At 38.2% G+C, this 26599-nt stretch overlaps 1 protein-coding gene across 2 annotated transcripts in view; it reads left to right on the top strand.

Moving 5' to 3' along the window:
- Positions 1–2491: 2491 nt before the first annotated feature.
- Positions 2492–26599, top strand: part of P4HA1 (prolyl 4-hydroxylase subunit alpha 1) — an 85350-nt gene continuing 61242 nt past the window's right edge. The window contains exon 1 of one of the 2 annotated variants that reach the window (XM_068547786.1): positions 2492–2637. The gene's annotated coding sequence lies outside the window, so the exon portion shown is untranslated. The remainder of the gene's footprint in view (positions 2638–26599) is intronic. The other variant, XM_068547785.1, reaches the window with a different exon arrangement.

Raw genomic sequence — 26599 nt, 5'->3', positions numbered from 1 at the left:
AAGATTGCCATTAAAATTTTTACTTTCACAAATTTTACAAAAGCATATGACCGTGTGAGCGTATTGTTAGGGCCTCTTCCAGGGTCTTGGAAAGGGCTAGTGCAAATGAAGCCCCCTGAAAATGAAGCTTTCTTAGCTTCACAGTAAATCTGCCTCAAGGTCTGGAGCCATTTTATTTACAGGGTAAAGTGCAATTTTCAGAGTCTGCTCTATATAGGGCCAGTGGATACGTTGATTATAGCTCCACTTGAGACCAAGATTTAAAGAAGAGATCTTTGCCTCTTTTGTGTCAAGGGCTCCCTGCTATTTGTTTAGACTAGTGGTTCTCAAACTCTTTGGTCTCATAACCATTTCACACTCCTAAAAAGTATTGAGGACTCCAAAAAGCTTTTATGTGGATCATACCTATCAAAATTTACTGTATTAGGAGTTAAAACAAACATGTAAAATATTTATTCATTTAAAAACAATAATAAATCTGTTACATGTTAAATAACATACTTTTTAATGAAAAATAACTATTTTCCAGAGCAAAAATAATTTAGTGAGAAGAGTGGCGTTATTTTACATTTCTGCAAATCTCTTTAATATCTGGCCTAATAGAAGATTCTCATTCTTATGCGTGCAATATCTTTAGAGTGAAAAAGGCAAATAAATTTTTAGTATGAAATAATTTTGCCCTGTGAACCCCCTGACCACACTCTGAGAACTGCTGATTAGCGGTTCACTATATATATCACTGTATTTAATTTCTGGTTGCCTACTCTTCCCCAAGTACCCTCTCTATGACTATTTCTGTATCTGTATAATTAACTCCACCTCCTAGATAAGAGTTAAATTTTAATTATTGCTGTGCTTTAGAGCATTCATGGAAAACTTTAGAAACAATTTTTTTTTTCACACACACACACTGTATTTTATTTTTACAAGAGATAAATAAACTGACACCAAGCATTGTAAATGGATGACCGCAACAAAAGCAACAATGATTGCAATTACCAAACACAAAACACACTCATACTATGTCATAATTTTGACATTCAGTCCAGTAATCCTCCACTGTAACAGCTCCTTTACTTTGCAGTGAAAATTGATTTGTATATTTTTTGCCTCTGAGTCCTTGTGGGATTTTTTTTTTTTTTATTCAAACAGAAAGTCACAAAAATTATACTCATCCTCATCAGTTCACTCAGTCCCATGTAATTAATTTTTTTTTTCATCTTGATCTTTTGTTAGCACTTTTATGAATTCATCAGTTTTCCATTAGAGTTCTGAAAATGCTTATTCATTCAGTTCAGCAGTATAGTCAGTTACCAGAAACCTGTACTTGTCAGAGTCTTTTCCATGAATTCCTTGAAGATGAAACCCTTTTATAGGAACATTTTTGCAAAAGCATCAGAGTACACCCAGAACTGTCTGTAAATGACAAAAGACTTAAAAATGACCACGGTTAAAGATTTGATGAAAGTTCATAATAATGCAATTGACAAGGAAATTTAGTTACTTCTGAGATATACATTTTAAAGTAATAACTAGAATTATGACTTATAACATTTTAATGATTAACAAGTCTTAGAGAAGTCTTTCTTCCCCTTCGCTGACAAGGGAAAAAATATCTCCTACATTGTCTGCTCCCTGATAGTAAGGCTTTCTTCTTTCAGAATTATAATGACTAAGGCAAATATTAGATTAAACACAACACTGAGTTCCTTATATGCTACAACACCATCTAATGCTTACCAAGCCCTTTCTGTGTGCTAGGCATGGGCTAAGTGCTTTAACATACATTATCTCATTTAATTCTCACAACAATGAGGTAGGTACTGTGAGGTGCCTACTGTCATTTTCATTTTGCAGATGACATACGGAGAGGTTAATGCCCAAAGTTTTACGGGACTGAGCCGTAAATTGAACCCAGAAAATCTCTGGAGCACGCAGTCTATTATCTACTGATTAAAGTATAAAAATGGGCGATAGGGCGAGATTCACATAAAAAGAGTGTAGGTAAGAGAGGGAGGTTAGTAAAGCAAAAAGCCTCAGGGCCAAGACAGCTGAGATATCAATACAGGATGTAGTGTTATTTTCCACCCGATACGTCTTTTCGGCTTTATTTCCTACGCTTCCATGTTCCTCTTCTCAAATTTAAGATATTTCCTCGCTGGTGGTTTCGTCGTTCAGGCCTGACTGGGGCTGATCCCAAAATTCAGGCGCTAAACAACCTGTTGAAAGAAGCTGGGCAAATCCGAGGTAACCACGGTGACGGTGGCGTGGTGAGAACCCCGCGCAGGCGCGTTACATCCCAGGCGCGCCCGCCGGCCCCTCCTCTGGGCCTCAGACTCCACCAGCTGGTGCGGAGTCCTGGGCGTGGGGCGTGGGCCGCGGGTAGGGGTGGAGAGGGCCCGGGCTGGGCGCCTGCGCAGACGCCGGGACGCTGGTGTGATCGAGCTCACGTAGCGAGGGCTGCAGTCGCCTCCTCCTCAGCGCAGCCGTCGCAGCCTGGAGGTTATAAAAGGGCTAACTGGCTCCCTCTGCTGCCCAGTCGCGCCGCCAGCGGGCTGAGGGAAGGGATTAGTTAGCCGGCCGAGCGCAGGCGACCGGAGACTGAAGAACGCGCAGCCCTCCCGTGCCACTTCCCAGGTGAGACGCTCCTCCGACCTTGGGGACTGAGGCTTAAGTCCTTGGGCAGCCGTGGCCCTTCTCGGATGGCTCTGGTGGTCTGGTCCCTGCTCCCTTTCGTGTTAGGGCTCGGGCTCCCCCAGTTTACTACTACTGGCTCAGTACCTTCTCCCCTGGAGACTCGGCCCCTCGTCCTGCGCCCCGCGTCTCCTGGGTGCCCCAGAGGTCCTTCTGCCCTCCTCCGTGCTCCTCTTCCCACCGCCTCCCAGGTTGGCGCCCCGACTGTTGGGGCTGCGGCAACATCAGTCTCCGCCCCGGGGACCAGCACTTTCTTGAATATTCCTTCCTGGGGAGGAATCACCCTGTTGAGTTTTCCGAGCTCCTCTCCTACCTGGTCCTGCCTAAAAAGCTGAGGAGTACGCGAGGGTTTTCGGCCTCCACAGCAGCAGATGGTTAGCGTGTGGCAATGGAGAGCGGTTTTTAAAGCTTATAGCTGATGGGGAAGTGCTCGGGCATTTTTATCCTGCCGAAGAGTCGTGGGGTCTGGGAAGAGGACCTACGCGGGGAAGTTCAGGCTTTACTCATCTGATTGCGCGCAGCGGTGCTGCCGGAGCAGCTGGAGGTAGCCCCGGGCGGCGAGTTTCGGGCGGCTTGGTTGAGGAAGTCGGCTGTCAGATCCTCCAGTCAACTGGGAAGCTAATCTTCTTCCTTCCTTCTTCTGCCACATAAATTTTTTAAAGGCACATGAGCGTCTCCCCTCCCCCTCTCTTTCTCTCCGCCAAGTTTGCTGCTTTTAAAAGTCCACATCAGTAAATGGAATTCTTTGGCTGTGTGAGAACTTTGAGTTACGTGGATGGCCCCCAGCTGTATGTTTTAAGGGGGAGGAAGAATGGTTCCGTAAGTATGGGACCATTTCTCCTAAATAATCTATTGTATTAAATACAATCAGTTTTTAGACACTAACAATTTAGGCGTTCCGGGTAGAGTGGTGAAGACTTGGAATTTTGCACTGTTTGCTTTAAGAAAGGGATGAAGAAGAAACTAGATCTCCTTTTAGGAATTGATCGAAAAGGCCAAAGCGGCTTGCCAATTTCGACTTAACTGTTTCTGGTTTCTCTGAGAGCTATGGACTTTCCCTTGGAATGCACTCTGAAGGGATGAAATAGCCACTACTGAGTGGGGGAAGGGAAAAGACGTGGCAGCAGTGTTCTTTCATCAACTTTTGCCTTTTTTTTTTTTTTTAATAGGTTCGGGGAAGAAACGTATTTCCCTTTTTAGATTTAGATGTAGCTTATGAACGAGGCTAGTCTTTTCCTAAAATAATCTGATGAAATATTCATTCCTCATAGCAGGAACACTGGAATTTAATTTATAAAACATTTAGAAGGGATTTTTCTGATCAAGTATCTATGGAAAAAATGGATACGTTAAGGAGGAAATATTTAAGAAGCTGAAAGTGAACAACCGTGAATAAGGTTTTTTGCCTTGATTTAAAATTTAGACATTCAGCGATTTTTCTTTAACTTTGACACTTAGCCTGTGAATATGATTTCTAAATCTTAACGATGAATTTCAAATTTTATCTTTTCTTTCTGTGGGAAGCATAGAAAGTTTTATCACTTACCTTTGAAAGTCATGTCAGTTTTGGTTTTGGTACATTATGCTTTAAGTCCTGCCAGTATTTTAGGTGGCTGATGGCAAATGACTCTTTTTTTAAAAAGTCTATTTTATTTTGTTTATTTATTTTTGGCTGCCTTGGGTCTTCGTTGCTGTGCGCGGGCTTTTCTCTAGTTGCGGCGAGCTGGGGCTACTCTTCGTTGCGGTGCGTGGGCTTCTCATTGCGGTGGCTTCTCTTGCTGTGGAGCACGGGCTCTAGGCGCGCGGGCTTCAGTAGTTGTGGCTCACGGGCTTTGTTGCTCCGCGGCATGTGGGATCTTCCCAGACCAGGGCTCAAACCCGTGTCCCCTGCAGTGGCAGGCAGATTCTTAACCATTGCGCCACCAGGGAAGCCCAGAAATGATTCTTATAGATTTAACACAGTTACTAGGAAAAGGACTACTCTGTGTCTTTAGGTGAATAATGCTTTGATATCTTAAAATGAGTTTTATTTTGAAGTACTGAAAATCAAGGATTTTGGTAAGCGGATAATTGTATTGGCCATTTTGTATTTTGGTAACTAAAGTAGTAACAAAAAAAAAAAAGATGAAAAAATGTGTACGACTTTAATTTATTGCAGAAAAGTTTAGACAGTGTAAAAGACTATTGAAAAAAGAAAGCTTTGTATTACCAGGGTAGTCCAGGTTGTTGCAGGGGAATCTTGGCTTTTTGGTAAGGAGGTGTTAACCTTTTCTAATAGTGCAGAGTGGGTTGTATACTGACAAGCAGTATCTTTCATAGGGCAAATGTGTTCAAGCTCCTGCTTTTATTCCAGGGATGCAGCCATAAAGCTTGTAAGCCTTCACTTCTGTGGAAGGAATGCCTTATTTTACTTAGCAGTTATTAACTGGGAGGGATGTAATTACATCTCTTAGATTTGGAAAGTGTCCCTATGAGATACATAGTAGTAGTTCTCAACCTATTTTGAGGTCATGAAGTCCATTGAGAATCTGACAGAAGGTGTGGACCCTGGGTCGGAGAATGCAAGTACACACATCTGTGTAGAATTTTAATTAGCATTTACAGATACTCTCTTCCTCCACAAGTGCATCTATAAACTGCAAAACCCTAACCCTACAAGAACCAAAAAGTAAAAGGTATGGAGTAAGGGCATCTAGGTGTCTTGAGGCAGGGTTTCTTGAATATTTTTGAAAATTGAGCTGGGCTTGTAAGTCTGACTGGACTTGACTGTATAGATGACCCTAATAAACTTTTGCTAAAAGAGTTTTAACAAAAGTGAGTAAGTTGGAGAATTGTTGAATTGCTAAATTGCCTAGGCAGTCGTACATCATACTGGCCTACCCCAACCCCTTATATGTTGTAACATATCTTTGGTTCTACTCTGAAAGTGGAAAATACTTTAAGGTAAAGAAAAGTAAATTGCACAGGCCCTTGGCATTACACTTTATTGCTCTTCTGACAGTGAGATCTTGAATCTTATAATTACATAATGGGTGTGTGTGTGTGTGTGTGTGTGTGCATAAAAAATTAATGTGTAAGAGACAAGCCAAATAAAATGTGTAAGTAAGTGTATTTGTGAAAGCTTCATTAGTTAAAGTTTCATTTGTGTTTCTACTCAGTGAAATTTATTTGTATAAATTAAAGGTATCCTCATTAGTTTTCGTCTAGCCAAATATTGTGCCTCAATAAAAACTAATGACTCTCAAAGGACTTCATTAAGGTTACTCCAGCGGTTTTGAACTTGATATAATGAAAAACATTCCTTTTCCTGATGTTGCTTTGGATGATCAGTATGACTATTAGTATATTTGGTTGTGTATTGGCAAAAAATACAATATAGAGATTCATGCTTCTTACATAGTTGTCATCAGTGAATGAGTACTATCTTGGACTTCTTCCCCTTCCTGCTTAGTGTTTTATATAAATGTGTTCATGTTTTGGTTTACATATTTTTCACTTAAATAGTGGTATTATATCAAAGTAATATACTCAGCCTTTCTTGTTGAGCATTTGAGCTATTTCTTCATTATAAGTAGTGTGAAGAGAAGGCTGTAATTTAGTGCTTTATTTTATCTACCTGTTTAGCTACAGTAAACTTTAACCAGTTTTCTTTCTAGCTGTACTTTTTTTTTTTTTTTAGGAAAAGAAAGAACATGACAATAAAATTCTTATATCAGTACTTTTTTCTTCCCACTAAGTGAATTTTCTAGGGGATTGGATTGGGCTCTGAGAAGATTTTTTAATCAACCTGATAACAACTAAAGCACTTTACAATTTATAAAGTGTTGTTTCATAATATTATATAATTTAATCTTTAAAATAATTCTGTGAGGTGGTTTTATATCATCCCCATTTTACAAATAAAGAAACTGAGATTCCAAGTCAAGTAATTTGCCCAAGAATTAGTAGTCAAAATTAGTAGTCAACAGTGAACATTGAGATGAAGCATCAAATGGAAGAATCTTCTGTTATGTCTATAGCAGTGAAGAAATGGATTCTATAAGCATGTTGTAAAAATTTTGGGAGAAGATGCTTTTGTAAAGTTTCTGGGGAGTAAGTAATAGAAATAGAAACTTGTAAAGTATTAATCACTAATTTTCAGATGTCTATTTTAATCTATTTTCTGTTTTTCTGAATCTATATTTTTTAAGGTTTTTCACCTCAGTACCTCGCACTATTGCCCTTATAATTTCTCAAGCTTTTCAACCATGAACTGTTTTCTGAAAAATTTTAAGAATTTCTGTTACAAAGGGAAATTTGTGTACAAAGAATGTTTAGTTTTAGAGAATGAGAGAAAAAGGTGTTTTCCTTGATTCAATATTGTGATCATTAAGTATTAGCATCTGTTACTATGTTCTGAACATTGTGCTGGAAGAATCATGGTAACAACATGTTTGAATTAACATACAGAATAGAGGACAGCTCCATAGATTTATATGCTTGTTTTATTTGAGAGTGTTTAGTAAATATTGATTAACTGGTTTTAAGTAGGCTCAAGACTTCTCTTACACTCTAATCTTATATTAACTGGATTTTCAGGTCTGATTCTTTCAAACAATGATCAATAAATGATCATTTTAATGCTTCTTAAACCTAGTTGTTGAATTTAGGTCCTCAAAGCATTACTTGCTGTATACATATGGCCTTTGTTCTTGCCCTCTTGTTCCAACAACCTCCCCCCTTTTTTTAAACCCAGACAAGAGTTTATTCATATTCAAAAGTTGCTTGAAGACATTCTCAAATTTGCATACTCTCAAATTTACCAGTCTTTAAACCTCAAAGGTATTTTGAGAATAGATCTCAATTTACTGTTTGAATAAAAAAATCTTAAATAATGATATTTGTGAACAGTAATCATAGCTACCAAGTGATAATGTTTTATAGGTAAATAAAAACACTAACGTATGACATAATAAGGGTGATTACTAATAAAGTAATTGGTATACTGTAACAACTTTATCGAGGTATAATGGATATACAGTAAACTGCACACATTCACAGTGTGCAATTGGTATGTTTTGACAAAAGTATATACCCATGAGATTGTCAACACTGTCAAGATAAGGAACATTTTCAACACCTTCAAGAGTTTCCTCATGACTCTTTGTAATCCCTCCCTCCTGCTCCTTCCTGCCCTTTCCTCATCCCCAGGTAACCATTGATCTTTTTCTGACACTTAAGATTTGTTTGTATTTTTGAGAGTTTTCTGTAAATGGACTCATATAGTATGTACTTTGTGCAGTGGGGAGGAGGGTGTCCAGCTTCTTAAACTCAGCATAATTATTTTGAAATTCATCCACGTTGTTATGTGTTCGTTCCTTTTTATTGTTGAGTAGTATTATATTGTATGGATATACCACAAAACTTTTTTTTTTCCGTGTACGAATTGATGGACATTTGGGTTGTTTCCAGCTTTTAATTATTATAAACAGAGTTGCAATGAGCATTCGCAATTCGCAGATAAGTCTTTGGAGGAATATATACTTTCTTTTCTCTTGCATAAATATCTAGTAGTGGAATAGTAACATATGTTATAGGGAAATATTTCTTCCCAGATTGTGGCTTGTATTCATTGTTTTAACAGTGTGTTTCAAAGAGCAGGAACTGTCTCTAATCATGGACAGAATGTCTATGCAGAAAATTGGAAAGATTGTTCAGAAAGCTCCAGCCCTAATAAGTGAATTCTGCAAGGTTGAAGGACAGAATGTCAATACATAACAATCAGTTGTATTTCTATATAATAACAATGAACAATTGGAAATTAAAATTTAAAAGTACCATCTCAATAGCACCAAAACCTATGAAATATTTAGTATTAGCTTTACAAGACATGTGCAAGATTTGTATAATGAAAATTATAAGACACTGGTGGAAGAAACCAAAGAAGACCTAAATAAATGGAGAGATATGCCATATTCATGGATTGGAAGACAATATTGTTAAGACAACCATTCGTCCAAGCTGATCTATAGATTCAATGCAATTCCAGTCCAAATCCCAGCAGGGTTTCTTACAGAAAGTAATAAGCTGATTCTAAAATTGATATGGAAAAACAAAGGAACTAGAAAAAGGTAAAATAATGTTGAAAAAGAACAAAAAAGTTGGGAAACTCCTGATTTCAACTTACGTTGCTGCGGTACTCAAGGGTAAAGATAGAGAAAAGATAGATCAGTGGAACAAAACAGAGAATTCAGACACACAAAATGGTCAGTTCGTTTTTGACAAGGGTATTAAGGCAATTCAATAGAGAAAGGATAATCTGGAATAGTTAGACGTTCATATGCAAAAACTGTCTTATTTGGGCGTCTGATATCCTCTGTTGGACACTGGGCAGCCCCTTGCCCAGAAATTTATATAAATCTTGGGACAGATGACATAAAGGCACCAATGGATATGAAATATGAAATAAAGTTTACTCACACAGTCAACTGGAAAAGGATTCCTCACGGAGAGGTCTTAGGTTTAGTCCAGAATGAAGCAAAAGTGAAGAAGGGCGGTTGGGTTTAATTTTTATTGTGGCCAGAAGGAGTGTGATAGTTCCCATGTGTGGGATTTACATGGTTTTAGCTTCCCACTGACGCCCAAGGAGGCAATGGCTGGGCTTTCTTACTGACTTATCCAGATGTGGGGCAAAAGGGAGAGGGAAGTGGGGCTTTAAGGCAATGAGCACTCAAACGTCAAAATAGAATACTTTTCTTTATTATAGGCTCAGTGCAAAAATTCCTCACCGTCTGTGCAAAAACTAGTTCAAAGTCATTCATAGACCTCGAGATATGACCTAAAGCTAGAAAATAACTTGAAGAAAATATAAGACAAAATCTTTTTGAGACCTTGGATCAGGCAAAGATTTTTTTTTTAAATCACCAAAAAATTAGACACCAAAAGCGTGATCCATAAATGAATAAATTGATAAATTCAACTTCATCAAAATTAAGAACTTCTGCTGTTTGAAACAGTGTTATGAGAATGAAAAGACAAGTCACAGACTGGGAGTTAATATTCCCCGTAACACATATCTGACAAAAGACTTGTATCCAGAATATATAAAGAACTCACAAAATTCAGTAGTAAGTGAACAACCTAATAAAAATTTGACAGAAGATTTAAGTAGAAACTTTACTGAAAAGACCTATGGACAGCAAATAAATATACCAGAAGATATTAAACATCATTAGTAATTGCAGAATTGCAAATTAAAACCACACTGAGATACCAGTATACACTTAAGTGAGAAAATTAATTGAGACATTAAGAAGAATGAAAGAAAAAAGGAAAAATAACAATACCAAATGCTGATAAGAATGTGGAGCGGGCTTCCCTGGTGGCGCAGTGGTTAAGAATCTGCCTGCCAGTGCAGGGGACACGGGTTCGAGCCCTGGTCTGGGAAGTTCCCACATGCCACGGAGCAACTAAGCCCGTGAGCCACAACTACTGAGCCTGCGCATCTGGAGCCTGTGCTCCGCAACGGGAGAGGCCGAGACAGTGAGAGGCCCGCGCACCACGATGAAGAGTGGCCCCCACTCGCCGAAACTGGAGAAAGCCCTCGCACAGAAATGAAGACCCAACACAGCCAAAAATAAATAAATAAATTTAAAAATTAAAAAAAAAAAAAAAAAAAAAAGAATGTGGAGCAGTTGGAGCTTTCATCCGTTGCTGATGTCAGTGCAAATGGTATAGTGACTTTAACATTTGGCAGTTCTTTATAAAGGTAAACATATGCTTACCATACAACCCAGCATCCCTACTCCTGGATTTACCAGGAGTTTTTTAAGCTGTTTTTTAAATAGCTTTATTGAGATACAGTTCACATACCATACAATTTACCTCTTAAAGTGCCTTTAATACATGCACAGAGTTGGTGTAACCATCATAACAATCAATTTTAGTACTTCTTTTTTTATCACTCCAAAAAGAAACATCAGATCCATTAGCAATCACTCTCCTCCCCCTCCCCCAGCCCTAGGCAACCACTAATGTACTTTTTATGTCTGTAGATTTTTTTCACTTAACATAATGTTTTCGAGGTTCATTTGCGTTATACCATGTATCAGTACTTCATTTCTTTTTATGACCAAATAACATTCCATTGTATGAATATATCATATTTTATTTATTCATCATTTGATGGACATTTCGGTTGCTTCCACCTTTTTGGCTATTATTAATAATGCTGCTATGAACATTCATATACAAATATTTCTGTGGATATGTGCTTTCATTTGTTTTGGGTATAGACTTAGGAGTGGAATTGTTGGGTCATATGGTAACTCTATGTTTTTAGGAACTGAAAAACTGTTTTCCAAAGTAGCTACACCATTTTACATTCCCATCAGCAGTGTATGAGAGTTCCAGTTTCTTCACATCCTTGTCAACACTTATTTTCTTTTTACTACAGCTGTCCTAGGGGCTGTGAAGTGATATCTCATTGTGGTATTTGATTTGCATTTCCATAATGATTAATGATGTTGAGTGTTTTTTCATGTACTTATTGGCCATTTGTATCTTCTTTGGAGAAATGTCTCTTCAAATCCTTTTCCCATTTAAAAAATGGAGTATTTTTAATTATTTTTACTGTTGGGTTCTAAGAGTTCTGTATATATTCTGGGTATTAAACTTTTGTTAGAGATATGATTTATAATTATTTTCCCATTCTGTAGGTTGTCTTTTCACTTTCCTGAAGAATGAAAGTTTTAAATTTTGATGAAGTCCAATTTAATTTTTTCCTTGGCTTCTTGTGCTTTAGGTGTTATATCTAAGAAATTGTTGTCTAGGTGTATGTATAATTGCCTAATCAAGGTTATGAAGATTTACACCTCTTTTTTTCCTAAGAGGTTTATAGTTTTAAATTTCATAATAATCTTTGCTACATTTTGAGTTAATTTTAGGGTCAATTTAAAGTTTTCTTAGTTTATTCCCAGGTAATTAACATATTTGTTGCTGTTGCAAATGAGATAATTTTTCTGTTGCTTCCTGTGATTGGTTCTTGTTTGTATGAAAAGGTCCTTTTCTAAACGGAATGCTCTTTCTTTCTAAATGATAATTTTTCAAGTAGTATAGCTTGCTTTAAAAATTCAGTCTTTAATGAAGTTTCATTGAAAGCTATGCTTTTGGAATAGTTTGCTTCACCACATATTCCTTACTTAAGCTTAAAAAATCTAAAATGTATATTGTACGAGATTTTATTTTCCACCTGTATCCTAAGGGTGGTGGCGAAGACACTACAGTTGCCTTTTCAGGACTTCCTCTGAAAATCAAAAATAGATGCAATTTGTTTTGGAGCAAAAGGGATTGATGGTGGTATTATGCCAACTAGTAGAGGTGTGGTTGATCATTTGGATTTTGCTATCTCTGTCTATGATTTGAATTTGTCTCTTCACTTCAGTGCTACTTTGACTTCGTTTTTTAGCTCGCTTATTTATATATAGAAATACAAATTTTCTATTAAAAATGTTTATTAAAATGCAGAAGTTGAGTGAATAGAATTGACTGTGATCCCAACTCTCAGATAGTTGTTAACATTTTTTGAGTTCTTTTAATTACTATATAAAGTTTTAAGCTTTTTACATATATATCCAAGTATATTCTAAATTAGGCTTTAAACTTTCCCATATTTATGTTTAGCACTCTCCAAATTAGAAAACAAACCTAGTTTTAAGAGTTTAGGTCTCTATCCGTGGTGGCACAGTGGTTAAGAATCCGCTGCCAATGCAGGGGACACCAGTTCGAGCCCTGGTCCGGGAAGATCCCACGTGCTGCGGAGCAACTAAGCCCATGCGCCACAACTACTGAGCCTGTGCTCTAGAGCCCGCAAGCCACAACTAGTGAGCCCGCGAGCCACAACTACAGAAGCCCGTGCGCCTAGAGCCCGTGCTCTGCAACCACAGAGCCACCACAATGAGAAGCCTGCACACCACAACGAAGAGTAGCCCCCACGTGCCGCGACTAGAGAAAACCTGCGTGCAACAACGAAGACCCAGTGCAGCCAAAAATAATAAATAAATTAAAAAAAAAAAACAGTTTAAGTCTCTAAAGAATAGCTGCTTTTTATATTACTGCTGTTTTTTAAATATTCTAACCAATATTTATTGATATTCATGTTATGAAATACATTGTTTCATTAATATAACCAGTTTATACAACCAAGAGAAAATACTGTAAATTATTCAAATGAGAAATGTATAGACTTTGTTAATATTTGGAAATACCAGCATTTATAAGCAACAAGGAAAGCATGTATAATTTAATGTTTACTTCTTTTCCTTCTTCCCTTCCACTGCCTCTGTCCACTTTCTTCTCCCACTCAAATTCCTAAATTACAAAGACTGTGCATTTGTTTGCTAGTAGATTGGGCTGCTTGGTCCTTCTCACTGCCTTAGCCCAGGGTTGAGGTTGCCTGGGCTTCCCACAACTCTCCAAGTCTTTTCTTTTTCCATGTCCCTTGAGACACCCTTGGCAACATATCCAGCTATTCTTGAGCTCTTGCCCCACATTCAAAAGTAACATGTCTTAATTGTCTTCGATGTGTCAGGCATCCTCCAAGGCACTTTCATCTGAAGAACTGCTGTTTTTTTTGGCCGCGCCGCGCAGCATGCGGGATCCTAGTTCCCTGACCAGGGATCAAACCCGTGCCCCATGCAGTGGAAGCACAGAGTCTTAACCACTGGACCACCAGGGAAGTCCCTGCTGATCTTTTATTACTGGCTGGCGGTCAAGTTTGGCCTCATATTTGATACCTTACCTTTTTGCTTATTCTGCTTCTAGTTAAAGGGACCACCAAATAAAAGTGGACATTATTGATGAATTTTACTAAATTGCAGGACTCTTAGTATCACTTATGGTAAATTGTTTTTCTACCCTGGGAACAAGAATCCTGAACTTTTATCCTGTATTGGGAAATGTATGCATTACTAACTAAAGTGTTTGAAATAGTTGAGAGGTATACTATACAGTTTAAAATACACAGTTTAAAAGTCAGTGAAGAATGGCACCGCTTTAATTATAAATAAGATTCATTTCTTTCTCAAATCTTCCTCTCAGCCTACATTTATTTTTAAAATGTTTCTGGTTTAGGGGAACTTGACTTTCCTAGTTGAAACAGAAACTTTAAACATTGAGTTTAACTTCAATTGTGAATCCAATTTAAATCTTTTTTTTTAAATGGATTAAAATCATATTTATTCTTAAACTTTGTATCTCAGATATAGAAGTAGCATGTATTGGATCTCCAAAATTAAGAAAAACATTTAAAAGATCATTGAAAAATATCGCTTTCTAGTGCTAGGGAATAGAGAGGGGTAAATATATGAGAATTATTTACCTTATTATTTAGTTTGCCTCTAAAAATATTAACTACAGGGTTGATGAGAGAAACTGTATTAATTAGGACTCTGGCTTAAACAGAAATCCAACTCATACTAGTCTATAATGGAATTTATTTAAGTGTTGTGGGGATAGGGAGTTGTCTTAACAACAGAGGTCAGGAGTGTGATTAAACTTCAAGAATAATTGGAACATGAGACTGTTTTTTTCTGTCTCTTGTCTGTCTTCTCTGTGTTATTTGCTTCATTTTAAAACCTTTCCAGATAAGCTTCATTCACTTGGTCCCTAACTTCTCCTGAGCTTTATTTATAAAATAGTTGAGGCATTCAAAGTGTGCCTGCCACTTCTTTCTCAGTTTCATTTTCAAAATTTCCAGCAAAGAACTTTGAATGGCTACTTAGTCAGGGAGAAGTATCATGCTATATACCATGACTGGTAAAACTATGGGGGTGAATTAAAGATAGACTGGGGGAGTAAAAAAAGGTAGAAGGGGGCAGTTTCCAGAAGAGTAGGGGTGGTTGAGGTGCCATATAGGGAGAAACGGGTATGTGTTTTTGAAATGATCTTATCTTCAGATTACTTCTGACAGGGAAGACTTTGAACTTTGGAAGAACCTCCAAAAGAAAGCCTATGTAGCACTTTCAGTTAAGGGCAATATCTTGATTTAGAGGTTCTTTTCAACTAAATCCTGAACTGTTTTTCCATTGGAATGATGCCAAAGACTGGGTTCACTGCTCAGTTACAGAAAGTTGTGGCAAAGAGGCTAGTATGATTTCTGAGTTTATTGTTTGTTTGTTTTTTTGTTTTTTTTAATAACAACTCTTTTTTAAAAAAATTTATTTATTTTTGGCTGTGTTGGGTCTTCATTGCTGCACGCTGGCTTTCTCTAGTTGCAGCGAGTGGGGGCTACTCTTCGTTGCGGTGCACAGCTTCTTACTGTGGTGGCTTCTCTTGTTGTGGAGCATGGGCTCTAGGCGCATGGGCTTCAGTAGTTGCAGCACACAGGCTCAGTAGTTGTAGCTCGCGGGCTCTAGAGCACAGTCTCAGTAGTTGCGGAGCACGGGCTTAGTTGCTCCGTGACCTGCGGGATCTTCCCGGACCAGGGATCGAACCCGTGTCCCCTGCATTGGCAGGCGGATTCTCAACCACTGCGCCACCAGGGAAGCCCTGATTTCTGAGTTTTTGATCAAAAGGTTGCTCATACCATTAAAGCACTCATCCATCGTATTTTAAGTGTGTACTAGAGATGCATCTCACTCTCTTTAGGAGCAGATGTATGACTAGAATTCATAGAGTTAAAACAAATGGCAATTTACAGAGGGATAATAGGGAAGAACAGAAACATAACTAGTTCTATTAGTAATCACTCTTAGTTGTCTTGGAAAATCCATCCTGCTTATATGGTAGAGACATGCTGTCTTGATGTATATACTACATTGCAGTGGCCTGAATTAGAAGCCTGAATGTGTGTTGGTCTTTTGTGTTGACCAAAAACTGTCAGAAAGATTAAAGTCTAACACAGATGTCAGGAAAACCAACAGTTGAATATGGAATTTGTATGAGGAAAAATAAACTTAAAGCTGGAGCCCTCTAAAAGAAGGCTTGGAACAGTTGTGGAAGGTGTGGAGAGACTGACTGTTAGAAAGAGCCCTGTGGAAAATTTTTTGTGTCAGAGAAAGTTTAGATTAGAATAACAAGCATTTTTTAGTCCGCCTTATTAATTTTTGAGTGATTTGTCTGGGAAAGACAAACTTTTAAATGTTGCAACTTTTTTCTTGGAAGGAAAATGTTAGACCAAAAGGCTAATAGAATTATTTGCCAGATGCCCTGTTCTAGTAATACATTGAATAACTTGAACATACAATTCAGTGAATCCTGATAACTCAAAGTCGTAAACATTTAGAATGTAGCAGAACTGTTTTAAAATCTGTTCCCAGGTTTGATTGATCTGTGAGTATGTGGGACTGGACTTTCCTGGAAGAGAAGGACTGTAGGAAAGTTTCAGATAAATAGTACACTTTGCAATTTATTTTTGTCCAGGTCTACCTGAGAATATGTTTCCCAGGTTGTTGTTGTTGTTGTTTCTTTATAGTTTTAAAAATATTATATTGATGTGTGTCAAACATTACATGTAATATACATGTGTGTTATAAAAATTAGATAAAAAACACTCACGAACCTACCATCTAGCCAAGAACCAAAATATTATCAGTAATTTATCTGTACTGTTTTAGCACTAAATTTTATATCAGTATAAATTTGTCTTTGTATCTTTGACTCTTCTTTGGCTTTGTTTTCTTTCCCCTTTCCTCCCCTCCCTCCCTTTCTTTCATCAGGTCCTCTCAGGGATCTGAGATTTACCTTTCTTTTAAAGGAGATTGCATCCTCTTTAACCCATTTAAATTCTATTTCAAGCTTGTTTGAGGGTTTAGAAAGAAGGTGTCTTACTTTTTTTAAATTAATTTTTATTGGAGTATAGTTGCTTTACAGTGTTGTGTTAGCTTCTACTGCACAGTATATCTTACTATTTTTATTTTATTTTATTTTATTTATTTATTTATTTATTTATTTATTTATTTATTTATTTTTGGCCGTGTTGGGTCTTCGTTTCTGTGTGAGGGCTTTCTCTAGTTGCGGCAAGCGGGGGCCACTCTTCATCGCGGTGCGCGGGCCTCTCACTGTCGCGGCCCCTCTTGTTGCGGAGCACAGGCTCCAGACGCGCAGGCTCAGTAGTTGTGGCTCACGGGCCTAGTTGCTCCGTGGCATGTGGGATCCTCCCAGACCAGGGCTCAAACCCGTGTCCCCTGCATTGGCAGGCAGATTCTCAACCACTGCGCCACCAGGGAAGCCCTATCTTACTATTTTTAATAAAACCCTAATGTCTTTTGGGATGCTTTACTCTTAGTTGCATATAATGATTTGCTTTGCAAGCTGGTAACTGAATGAAGGTGGTAATAAGTGGAAGTGAGACATCATAAGTAAAGAAACCATTATGTTTTAAAAACCTGTGATTGATAAAGATATGCTTGCCTATTAACATGTCACTTAAGGTTTCTGAAAGAATGTGGATTAGACATAGTATTAAAACAGATTAGAGGAAGCATTCCCTAGATTAATTAGAAATTCAATGACATGTTCCAAAAAATAAGTTAAAGTAAAATGTATTTTAAAGGCCGAGAGCACCTGTTGTGTGATTTCAAGGGGTGGTTGTATCCTGTGGTTCTCAAAGTGTGATCCCCAGAGCAGTAGCAGCAGCAGCATCACCTGAGAACTTGCATAAGTGATCTAGGTACCTCAACCTTTAGGTGATCTGATACAGCTAAAGTTTAGAACCACTGCTGTATAGGCTACCTTCATTTTTATTAACTAGCTTACGTTGGCATGGTAATTTGGAGTAATGCTGTGAGGGTCTGAACTTTCTATTGCAAGTGACAGAAATCCAACATGAACTAGTTTAAGAAAAAGGGGATTTACAGGCTCCCTTAGCTGAGTTGGAAGATTATTGGGATAGCTCACAGATTCCAAGCAGTAATTGTAAGAATCAGGACTGTGGAGCTTGTAAAGCTGTTCGTCTCTGCATAACTTTGTCCTGTTTATAGATTAGGTTCCTATCTATCCTTGTCAAGTGGGAAAGATGGTCACAGGCAGCTCCAGATTCACATCCTCTGAACTTAGCAATTCAGAAAGAGCTGCTTTTTACCATTTCACAAGCCCACCCCTCAACTGTTAATGTTCGTGGGAATGAGAGTCAATGACTGCCTTAGCCTGGGTCATTTGTCTGTTTCTGGGAGGAAGGAGAATAGAAAAGTATGCTACTCTGACAATGTACAATAGTTCACTACTTGATACCTGGGTTGCTTTCAAATAAGCTTAACAGTCTTTGAAGCAGAGAAATCTAGAGGTTTATAGAGTTAGAAAATGGGACATGCTCAAACGTGTTAGCCACTTTATTGTGTTAGAGTGTAGTTAAGCATTTCATTAAAGGCTTACAGTGCCATAATATGGAAGTTGATGTTTTAGGTTTATTATTTTGAATAGAGTTAATTTTTGTCATTATAAAAGTAAATATAATTAGAGAAATGCAAATCAAAACTACAATGAGGTACCACCTCACACCGGTCAGAATGGCCATCATTAAAAAGTCTACAGGGCTTCCCTGGTGGCGCAGTGGTTAAGAATCTGCCTGCCAATGCAGGGGACACGGGTTCGAGCCCTGATCTGGGAAGATCCCACATGTCGCGGAGCAACTAAGCCCATGCACCACAACTACTGAGCCTGCGCTCTAAAGCCCGTGAGCCACAACTACTGAGCCCACGTGCCACAACTACTGAAGTCCACGTACCTAGAGCCTGTGCTCTGCAACAAGGGAAGCCACCGCAGTGAGAAGCCCGCGCACCACAACAAAGAGTAGCCTCCACTCGCCACAACTAGAAAAAGCCTGCATGCAGCAACGAAGACCCAACGCAGCCAAAAATAAATAAAAAACAAATTAAAAAAAAAAAGTCTACAAATAACAGATGCTGGAGAGGATGTGGAGAAAAGGGAACCCTCCTACACTGTTGGTGGGAATGTAAGTTGGTGCAGCCACTATGGAGAACAGTGTGGAGGTTCCTCAGAAAACTAAAAATATTGTAGAATTAGCATATGATCCAGCAGTCCCACTCTTGGGCATATACCTGGACAAAACTATAATTAAAAAAGATAATGCACCCCTGTGTTCATAGCAGCACTGTTCACAATAGCTAAGACACGGAAACAACCTAAATGTCCATCAACAGATGAATGGATAAAGAAGATTGGTACATATATACAATGGAATACTACTCAGCCATAAAAAAAGAAAGAAATAGGATTTCCCTGGTGGCTCAGTGGTTAAGAATCTGCCTGCCAATTCAGGGGACACGGGTTAGAGCCCTGGTCTGGGAAGATCCCACATGCTGTGGAGCAACTAAGCCCGTGCGCCACAACTACTGGGCCTGCGCTCCAGAGCCCACGAGCCACAACTACTGAGCCCACATGCCTAGAGCCTGTGCTCTGCAACAAGAGAAGCCACTGCAATGAGAAGCCCATGCACCGTGACAAAGAATAGCCCCCGCTCGCCGCAACTAGAGAAAGCCCGCACACAGCAACAAAGACCCAGTGCAGCCAAAAAGAAAGGAAGGGAGGGAGAGAGGAAGGAAGGAATTTCTGCTTAAAGAAAGAAAAAAAAACAATGAAATAATGCCATTGCAGCAACATGGATGCAACTAGGGGTTATCATACTAAGTGAAGTGAAGTCAAAAAGAGAAAGACAAATACCATATGATGTCACTTATATGTGGAATCTAAAATATGACACAAATGAGCCTATCTACAAAACAGAACACAGACATAGAGAGCAGACTTGTGGTTGCCAAGGGGTAGGGGGCTGGGGGAGGGAAGGACTGGGAGTTTCAGATTAGCAGACGTAAACTATTAAATATAGGATGGATAAACAACGAAGTCCTACTGTATAGCATAGGGAACTATATTCAATATTCTGTAATAAACCATAATGGAAAAGAATATTAAAAAAAGAGAGTCTACATACAAGTGAGTCACTTTGCTGTACAGCAGAGATTGGCACAACATTGTAAATCAACTATACTTCAATTAAAAAAAATAAAAACCTATCACATGATGAGAAAAAAAATAAACATTGAGTATAAAAGTAAATATACCCTATGATATCTGGAAAATGCAGAGAAATAGGAAAAAATCACCTAATGTTCTCCTCTCCAGAGACAACTACATTTTGGTGAATTTCCTCTGCATATTTTCTTGCATAGTTATGATCACATTATAATGTTAATTTTTTTTGAATTTTATTTTATTTTTTTATACAGCAGGTTCTTATTAGTCATCCATTTTATACACATCAGTGTATACATGTCAATCCCAATCTCCCAATTCATCCCACCACCACCACCACCCCTGCCACTTTCCTCCCTTGGTGTCCATACATTTCTTCTCTACATCTGTGTCTCAGTTTCTGCCCTGCAAACCGGTTCATCTGTACCATTTTTCTAGGTTCCACATATATGCATTAATACGCGATATTTGTTTTTCTCTTTCTGACTCACTTCACTCTGTATGACAGTCTCTAGATTCATCCACGTCTCTACAAATGACCCAATTTCGTTCCTTTTTATGGCTGAGTAATATTCCATTGTATATATGTACCACATCTTCTTTATCCATTTGTCTGTCTATGGGCATTTAGGTTGCTTCCATGACCTGGCTATTGTAAATAGTGCTGCAGTGAACACTGAGGTGCATGTGTCTCTTTGAATTATGGTTTTCTCAGGGTATATGCCCAGTAGTGGGATTGCTGGGTCATATGGTAATTCTATTTTTAGTTTTTTTTTTTTTTTTTTTTTATAAAGGGCTTTTAGAAACCCTCTCACAGGGTTTCTTTTCTTTTTTTTTTAAGGAAATTCACGTTCTTTTATTTATTTATTTATTTATTTATGACTGTGTTGGGTCTTCGTTTCTCTGCGAGGGCTTTCTCTAATTGTGGCAAGTGGGGACCACTCTTCATCGCGGTGCGCGGGCCTCTCACCATCGCAGCCTCTCTTGTTGCGGCGCACAGGCTCCAGATGCGCAGGCTCAGTAGTTGTGGCTCACGGGCCCAGTTGCTCCGTGGCATGTGGGATCTTCCCAGACCAGGGCTCGAACCCGTGTCCCCTGCATTGGCAGGCAGATTCTCAACCACTGCGCCACCAGGGAAGCCCTATTTTTAGTTTTTTAAGGAACCTCCATACTGTTCTCCATAGTGGCTGTATCAATTTACATTCCCACCAACAGTGCAAGAGGGTTCCCTTTTCTCCACACCCTCTCCAGCATTTGTGGTTTGTAGATTTCCTGATGATGGCCATTTTAACTGGTGTGAGGTGATACCTCATTGTAGTTTTGATTTGCATTTCTCTGATAATTAGTGATGTTGAGCAGCTTTTCATGTGCTTCTCAGCCATCTGTATGTCTTCTTTGGAGAAATGTCTATTTAGGTCTTCTGCCCATTTTTTGATTGGGTTGTTTGTTTTTTTAATATTGAGCTGCATGAGCTGTTTATACATTTTGGAGATTAATCCTTTGTCCGTTGATTTGATTGCAAATATTTTTTCCCATTCTGAGGGTCATCTTTTCGTCTTGTTTGTAGTTTCCTTTGCTTTGCAAAAGCTTTTAAGTTTCATTAGGTCCCATTTGTTTATTTTTGTTTTTATTTCCATTACTCTAGGAGGTGGATCAAAAAAGATCTTGCTGTGGTTTATGTCAAAGAGTGTTCTTCCTATGTTTTCCTCTAAGAGTTTTATGGTGTACGGTCTTACATTTAGGTCTCTAATCCATTTTGAGTTTATTTTTGTGTATGGTGTTAGGGAGTATTCTAATTTCATTCTTTTACATGTAGCTGTCTATTTTTCCCAGCACCACTTATTGAAGAGACTGTCTTTTCTCCATTGTATATCCTTGCCTCCTTTGTCATAGATTAGTTGACCATAGGTTTGTGGGTTTATCTCTGGGCTTTCTATCCTGTTCCATTGATCTATGTTTCTGTTTTTGTGCCGGTACCATATTGTCTTGATTACTGTAGGTTTGTAGTATAGTTTGAAGTCAGGGAGTCTGATTCCTCCAGCTCTGTTTTTTTCCCTCAAGACTGCTTTGGCTATTTGGGGTCTTTTGTGTCTCCATACAAATTTTAGGATTTTTTGTTCTAGTTCTGTAAAAAATGCCATTGGTAATTTGATAGGGATTGCATTGAATCTGTAGATTGTTTTGGGTAGTATAGTTATTTTCACAGTATTGATTCTTCCAATCCAAGAACATGGTATATCTCTCCATCTGTTGGTATCATCTTTAATTTCTTTCAACAGTGTCTTATAGTTTTCTGCATACAGGTCTTTTGTCTCCCTAGGTAGGTTTATTCCTAGGTATTTTATTCTTTTTGTTGCAACAGTAAATGGGAGTGTTTCCATAATTTCTCTTTCAGATTTTTCATCATTAGTGTATAGGAATGCAAGAGATTTCTGTGCATTAATTTTGTATCCTGCAACTTTACCAAATTCATTGATTAGCTCTAGTAGTTTTCTGGTGGCATCTTTAGGATTCTCTATGTATAGTATCATGTCATCTGCAAACAGTGACAGTTTTACTTCTTTTCCTATTTGTATTCCTTTTATTTCTTTTTTTTCTCTGATTGTTGTGGCTAGGACTTCCAAAACTATGTTGAATAATAGTGGCGAGAGTGGACATCCCTGTCTTGTTCTTGATCCTAGAAGAAATGCTTTTGGTTTTTCACCATTGAGAATGATATTTGCTGTGGGTTTGTCGTATATGGCCTTTATTATGTTGAGGTAGGTTCCCTCTATGCCCACTTTCTGGAGAGTTTTTATCATAAATGGGTGTTGAATTTTGTCAGAAGCTTTTTCTGCATCTGTTGAGATGATCATATGGTTTTTCTTCTTCAATTTGTTAATATGGTGTATCGCATTGATTGATTTGTGTATATTGAAGAATCCTTGCATCCCTGGGATAAATCCCACTTGATCATGGTGTAGGATCCTTTTAACGTGTTGTTGGATTCCGTTTGCTAGTATTTTGTTGAGGATTTTTGCATCTATATTCATCAGTGATATTGGTCTGTAATTTTCTTTTTTTGTAGTGTCTTTGTCTGGTTTTGGTATCAGGGTGATGGTGGCCTCATAGAATGAGTTTGGGAGTGTTCCTCCCTCTGCAATTTTTTGGAAGAGTTTGAAAAGGATGGGTGTTAGCTCTTCTCTAAATGTTTGATAGAATTCACCTGTGAAGCCATCTGGTCCTGGACTTTTGTTTGTTGGAAGATTTTTAATCACAGTTTCAATTTCATTACTTGTGATTGGTCTGTTCATATTTTCTATTTCTTCCTAGTTCAGTCTTGGAAGGTTATACCTTTCTAAGAATTTGTCCATTTCTTCCAGGTTGTCCATTTTATTGGCATAGGGTTGCTTGTAGTAGTCTCTTAGGATGCTTTGTATTTCTGCGGTGTCTGTTGTAACTTCTCCTTTTTCATTTCTGATTTTATTGATTTGAGACCTATCCCTCTTTTTCTTGATGAGTGTGGCTAATGGTTTATCAATTTTGTTTATCTTCTGAAAGAACCAGCTTTTAGTTGTATTGATCTGTGCTATTGTTTTCTTTGTTTCTATTTCATTTATTTCTGCTCTGATCTTTGTGATTTCTTTCCTTCTGCTAAGTTTGGGTTTTGTTTTTTCTTCTTTCTCTAGTTCCTTTAGGTGTAAGGTTAGATTGTTTATATGAGATTTTTCTTGTTTCTTGAGGTAGGCTTGTATTGCTATAAACTTCCCTCTTAGAACTGCTTTTGCTGCATTCCATAGGTTTTGGATCGTCGTGTTTTCATTATCATTTGTCTCTAGGTATTTTTTGATTTCCTCTTTGATTTCTTCAGTGATCTCTTGGTTATTTAGTAACATTGTTTAGCCTCCATGTGTTTGTGTTTTTTACGTTTTTTTCCCTGTAATTGATTTCTAATCTCATAGTGTTGTGGTCAGAAAAGATGCTTGATATGACTTCAATTTTCTTAAATTTACTGAGGCTTGATTTGTGACTCAAGATGTGATCTATCCTGGAGAATGTTCCGTGCACACTTGAGAAGAAAGTGTAATCTGCTGTTTTTGGATGGAATGTCCTATAAATATCAATTAAATCTATCTGGTCTATTGTGTCATTTAAAGCTTGTATTTCCTTATTAATTTTCTGTTTGGATGATCTGTCCATTAGTGTAAGTGAGGTGTTAAAGTCCCCCACTATTATTGTGTTACTGTCGCTTTCCTCTTTTATAGCTGATAGCAGTTGCCTTATGTATTGAGGTGCTCCTATGTTGGGTGCATATATATTTATAATTGTTATATCTTCTTCTTGGATTGATCCCTTGATCATTATGTAGTGTCCTTCCTTGTCTCTTGTAACATTCTTTATTTTAAAGTCTATTTTATCTGATATGAATATTGCTACTCCAGCTTTCTTTTGATTTCCATTTGCATGGAATATCTTTTTCCATCCCCTCACTTTCAGACTGAATGTGTCCCTAGGTCTGAAGTGGGTCTCTTGTAGACAGCATATATATGGGTCTTGTTTTTGTATCTATTCAGCAAGCCTGTGTCTTTTGGTTGGAGCATTTAATCCATTCACGTTTAAGATAATTATCGATATGTATGTTCCTATTACCATTTTCCTAATTGTTTTGGGTTTGTTTTTGTAGGTCCTTTTCTTCTCTTGTGATTCCCATTTAGAGAAGTTCCTTTAGCATTGTTGTAGAGCTGGTTTGGTGGTGCTGAATTCTCTTAGCTTTTGCTTGTCTGTAAAGCTTTTGATTTCTCCATCGAATCTTAATGAGATCCTTGCCGGGTAGAGTAATCTTGGTTGTAGGTTCTTCCCTTTCATCACTTTAAGTATATCATGCCACTCCCTTCTGGCTTGTAGAGTTTCTGCTGAGAAATCAGCTGTTAACCTTATGGGAGTTCCCTTGTATGTTATTTGTCATTTTTCCCTTGCTGCTTTTAGTAATATTTCTTTGTCTTTAATTTTTGCCAGTCTGATTACTATGTGTCTCGGCATGTTTCTCCTTGGGTTTATCCTATATGGGACTCTCTGTACTTCCTGGACTTGGGTGGCTATTTCCTTTCCCATGTTAGGGAAGTTTTTGACTATAATCTCTTCAAATATTTTCTCGGGTCCTTTCTCTCTCTCCTCCTTCTGGGACCCCTATAATGCAAATGTTGTTGCATTTAATGTTGTCCCAGAGGTCTCCTAGGCTGTCTTCATTTCTTTTCATTCTTTTTTTAAATTCTGTTCCACAGCAGTGAATTCCATCATTCTATCTTCCAGGTCACTTATCCTTTCTTCTGCCTCAGTTATTCTGCTATTGATATCTTCTAGTGTATGTTTCATTTCAGTTATTGTATTCTTCATCTCTGTTTGTTTGTTCTTTAATTCTTCTAGGTCTTTGTTAAACATTTCTTGCATCTTCTTGATCTTTGCCTCCATTCTTTTTCTGAGGTCCTGGATCATCTTCACTGGCATTATTCTGAATTCTTTTTCTGGAAGGTTGCCTATCTCCACTTCATTTAGTTGTTTTTCTGGGGTGTTATCTTGTTCCTTCATCTGGTACATAGCCCTCTGCCTTTTCATCTTGTCTGTCTTTCTGTGAATATGGTTTTTGTTCCACAGGCTGCAGGATTGTAGTTCTTCTTGCTTCTGCTGTCTGCCCTCTAATGTTAATTTTTTTCTTTTTCTTTTTTGGCTGCGTTGGGTCTTCATTGCTGCATGCGGGCTTTCTCTAGTTGTGGCGAGTGGGGCCTACTCTTCATTGTGGTGCGTGAGCTTCTCATTGCGGTGGCTTCTCTTGTTGTAGAGCACGGACTCTGGGCACGCGGGCTTCAGTAGTTGCCACAAGCGGGCCCTAGAGCGCATGGGCTTCCGTAGTTGTGGCTTGCAGGCTCTAGAGTGCAGGCTCAGTAGTTGTGGCACACGGGCTTAGTTGTTCTGTGGCATGTGGGATCTTCCCAGCCCAGGGATCCAACCCCGTGTCCCCTGTATTGGCAGGTGGATTCTCAACCAGTGGATCACCAGGGAAGTCCCTCTTTGTTTTGATTAGTATTTATTTATAACTTTCTGTCAGAGTGTAGTAGAAACAATCTCATTCAATACAGATTCCAGCAGGGTTGTATGATGTTTATTTTTTTCAGGAGTTCATTTTTTTACAGCAAAATTGTGAGGATGGTACAGAGATGTCCCATGTACTCCCTGCCCCAACACATGCATAGTCCCTCACCAGAATGGCATATTTGTTAAAATTGATGAATCTACATTGACATGTCATAATTGCCCAAAGTCAATAGTTTAACATTACCCCTTTACTCTTGGTGTTGTAAATTCTATGAATTTGAACTAATGTATAATGACACATATTCACTGCCCTAAAATTCCTGTATGCTCCTTCTGTTTATCCGCCCTCCTTCCATCAACCACTGATCTTTTTACTCTCTTCATAGTTTTATTTCTTCCAGAGTGTCATATAGTTGGAATCATGCAGTATATAGTAGCCTTTTCAGATTGACTTCTTTCACTTAGTAATACGCATTTGTTTCCTCCATGTTTTTTTTTTAATGGTTTGATAGCTCATTTCTTTTTAGCATTGAATCATATTCTGTTGTCTAGATGTATCACAGTGTATCCATTCACCTACTAAAGGAAATCTTGGTTGCTTCCAAGTTTTGGCTATTATAAATAAAGCTGCTATAAATATACATGTGCAGGTTTTTGTGGGGACATAAATTTTCAGCTCCATTGGGTAAATACTAAGGAGCATGATTGCTGGATCATATCGTAAGAGTATGTTTAATTTTTTAAGAAACTGTCAAACTGTCTTCCAAAGTGGCTGTACCATTTTGCAATCCCACCAGCAATGAATGAGAGTTGATGTTAATTTTTAAATCTTGTTTTTCATTTAAATTTACAAGTAAGGAATATGTTC

Source organism: Eschrichtius robustus, chromosome 7 (genome assembly GCF_028021215.1).
Source record: "Eschrichtius robustus isolate mEscRob2 chromosome 7, mEscRob2.pri, whole genome shotgun sequence".
NCBI lineage: Eukaryota > Metazoa > Chordata > Mammalia > Artiodactyla > Eschrichtiidae > Eschrichtius > Eschrichtius robustus.
The sequence above is the reverse complement of the archived record's forward strand: the minus strand, read 5'-3'. Positions and strand labels throughout refer to the sequence as shown.